Raw genomic sequence first — 4,201 nt, forward strand, 5'->3', positions numbered from 1 at the left:
AAACACACTGCTAGTTACAGGTAGCACACTGCAGCAGGTGTTACATCCACATTATTCTTGGTGTCAGGTCATCCCCTTGTTTACTAATTCAGCAAGGGCACTGAGGAGAGCAGTTCCTGTACTCTGACAATAAATCCACTCAGTCTTGTCTTGTATTAGCTGCAGAGAACAGCCAGTTCAGTGGTATGATACGAAAACGTAAAGGCAGTTAGGATCCACGTGGCGCAGAAATACCTTTTACTCTGAACGCAATGCTTCGGCTCTTCCCTTGCATTTGAGATAATTTGAGGACTGTTTAGTGCCAACCATCCTTCTAGAGTTTTAAATAGATTGCTAAATGCACACTTTAGTGTTGAATATTTTAATTTTTCGGAAATTTACTTTGAGATGCAAAGTGCAGTTCATGAGGCAGGTAAGGAATTAATAAGCAAATAAAATTTCCATGTGTCCCCGACCTTGCCTAGGTGGTAAACTTAGCTTGTTCAGAGGTTCTACTAAGTCCTCATCAGGAAATAGTCGGAATTTACGTTTAGATTGACGGCACAGTTCCATACCCCATGCTTCAGGATGCTTTCATTCATTGAAGGCTCTATATCTAAAAGAAATTACAGCAGTGGGGCTGACGAGTTGTCACCTGCACAGTAGCTGGCAACACTGAGTTTCCTTAAACAGGGAAAATCTCCCTTCTCTGCCTCTCAATCCAATGTTAGGGTTTAATTAAACAATTAGTCTGTCTCCCTTTCACTGTTCTTTCAGATTCTGTTTTATACTTATTCATCTGAAGTCTCTCTTGTGGAAGTCAGGGGTTATAATCATAAACAACTTGCAAGAACGCAAAGATGTCATCCTCCTTCTTTCTTTCAGAAATGATGTACAAGCTCAAAAGAAAATGGCAAAATCTTTCCAGGTTTCTCCCTATGACTCTCACCTCCTGCGAGGGTCCCCACCCTCTTACCTCATGGCTGATCTCGGGCCCTGTTCAGTACTTGTAACTACTCTAGTGGTTGGGGGCACTGGAAAACTGAGCCAACAGGAGAACGGGACTGATGTCTTATGCATTAGCCACCTTTATACAGATCCTAGGTCAGTTTATGCTCTGAAGGTTAAGAAATGTCACCCGAGTAATGTTCTCATGAATTCAAGCACTGTACAATGAAAAGAATACAAACCTATGTGGCAGAAACATGTTTTCCTACAGAAGCATATAAAGCATACTATAAACTTTTAAATGAACAACTAGAAGCAATAATGAGTGATCACACTCCTATCTCCTACACCCCAGAGTAGCAGGAAACACAAGAACGCACTTGAGAACCTAAGAAATGAATTATCATATCTTCTCAAGAACAAGTATGTAATCTGAAGAAGCTGAGATCACAAGACTCTTGTGTTTTAGAAGTGTTCTCATAAGCACTCACAATTCTCACGTGATTCCACTACAGGACACGTTCCCAACAATACACATGAATTATTTTTATTTTCTAAAAATATAACATATACGTTTTTATATATACATATATTTTAAAATGTGGAGTCCAAAGTGGTGGGATATCTCTCTCTCTCTCTCTCCCTCTCCCCCTCTCTCCCTCTCTCTCTCTCTCTCTCTCTCTCTCTCTCTCTCTCTCTCTTTCTTTTCACATTTGCACCCTGGTGTACCCAAAACACCAGAAGAATGTATGAGAACTTCTATACCTGTAATTACAGTACTTCTGAGCCATCTGCTGTTGGTGCTAGGAAATACAGCTGAGCACACAACAGAAGCAGTCCTACAGAGTTAACATTTCCAGATGCTGAATAAGTCACTATACAGCAGAAAATGTAGATGCCCCAGTACTCCCTCTGTTGTCTATCATTTGCAGATGAAAGGTCCTCATACATGGTCGTTGACAAAGTGCATGGATACCTCTCTCTCTGTGAATGAACTCTCAAATTACTTTTCAGTGTCATTTTGACACAGGTTTTTTTTTTTTTTTTTTTTTTTTATGAGCGTGAAGTCAACAAAAGATTTCGTTGAGTAGAGATGACTTCAGATTATACTTAGGAAAAGATTGTTAATGGTAGATTATACTAGAAAAAGATTCATAATTGGTTGTAGGGGTACTATGTTCTTTATGTCTGGGATATTTGTTGTTTGTGTTAGTGGTGATAGTGGGTTCATTGGTTTTGGCTTCTCTGAATTTTTGTTAGATTGTGGTTTGTCTGAGACAAGGTCTCTATGTCATTCTGGAAAGCAATCTGTGGTCCATCCTGGCCTCAAACTCAGAGAAATCCATTTGCCTCTGTCTCTGAAGTGCTGGGATTACAGGCATGCACTTCTACACCCAACTGAGGTATTTTTATAATAACCTATCTTTGAATCAGAGAATGAAAGAATAATGTAAGATTTATACACAAGCCATTATTCTTTTGATGAACAGAAACACTCTTTGGAATATGTATTAATAACTGATAAATCACTTCTTATGTTCTCAATATCTGGGTATTCTCTTTGCTTTCTTAATTTCATGTTTAATAATTTTTGCCTAGGTACATACACCTGTGTTAGGGTGTGCATGTGTCAGTCAGAAGCCAACTTACACATGTCTATTCATATTTCCTCTTGGTAAGTTTGACCCACATAGTCAAGTTTTGCAGCAAGTATCTTCAGTTGATGAGTGAACTCAGTGGTACTTATTCAAGCTTCAAAAATATTTATGTATGTGTTGCTGTACGGGTGTGCATATATCATAGCACAAATATAGTAATGAGAGAAAAACTTGTATGAGTAATGTTTGTCTCCCACAGAATAAACTCAGATCATCAAGCTTAGAGAATTGTCCTTTACCCACAGTGACAATTCTCTGCCATTCCTTTGTGTTTCTTAGAAAATGTTAAGAACAAGTATTAATTAAGAATAAACTAACATAACCCATAAAAACAATGGCAGTATATAATTGTCATTTGCAAATAGGCTTTTTGGGTTTTTGTTTTTTGTTTTGTTTTGGTTTTGGGGTTTTTGTTTGTTTGTTTGTTTGTTTTGTTTTGTTTTTTTGAGACCAGGTTTCTCTGTGTAGCCCTGGCTGTCCCGGAACTTACTCTGTAGACCAGGCTGGCCTCGAACTCAGAGAGCTGCCTGCCTCTGCCTTCCAAGTGCTGGGATTAAAGGTGTGCAGCACCACTGCCCAGCTGGCAAATAGGTTTTATTATTCAAATTATTGTGGTCTTCTATTCTTGGGTGACAATTTGTATAGAGCATGAAAACAGGACAATATTTTATGGTTGAAATAGTTCTGTAATCTTATATGAGCACCAGAAAATGGTTCAGTGGGAAAAAGGGTTTGGTGTGCAAGGCTTTACTGCATTTATTATATTCATAGTGTTTCTCTCCAGGAAGAATGTTTTTATTTCCAGTCTCTGAAGAAGATAGTAACATTCAAAGGCATTATCACACTGATTATATTCCTAAGGTTTTTCCCCAGCATGAGTACTTGGATGTGTTTCTTCACTTTTACTGAAGTGACAAAACTTAACTGCAGCAATTACATCCATAGGGTTTCTATCCAGTATGAAATTTCTCATGATTATAAAGACTAGTGTGATATGCAAAGGCTTTACCACATTGGATACATTCAAGAGTTTTTCTCCAAGATGAGCTCTTCAGTGTCTTTGAAGATAACTATGACTTACAAAGGCTTTACCATGCTGCATGCATTCTTATACTTTCTTTTATTTATAATTAGCCAGTCAGATTTATATATCAATATATTCTCAATTCACAAGATGCCCACACAATAATTTCTGAGCCAGTTGATAATGATACAAGCTGCCCACCTAGATTAGACAAGTTATCCCAATTATTCTACCCTTTTATGATAGTCATAGCTACCTGTGGCTAATTAAAGCCGTGCAAAATCTGGATCTCCTTCCTCTTCCTCCTCCTTACTTCATCCTTCCTCTCTCTCTCCCTGTCCAGAAACTCCTATCTCTCTCCTGCCGATTCTTCCCCTATCCAACCCATAAGTCCCACCTACTCGCCCAGTGATTGGTTCCTTTATTCATTAGGGGATGGTTCACTAGAAGTCACCTGAGTATGTGACTCTTTCCTCATTTGAGAAAGCCCCTCCTGGGAAAATAGAATTAACATCAAAATACCAGGGCTATCCACAACACTTCCTCCTTTCTGTCCACTTAAAAGACTCTTTCATCTCAGGTATAAATTGAG

This window comes from Grammomys surdaster, unplaced genomic scaffold (assembly GCF_004785775.1).
Source record: "Grammomys surdaster isolate TR1022 unplaced genomic scaffold, NIH_TR_1.0 607, whole genome shotgun sequence".
In the NCBI taxonomy this organism is placed as follows: domain Eukaryota; kingdom Metazoa; phylum Chordata; class Mammalia; order Rodentia; family Muridae; genus Grammomys; species Grammomys surdaster.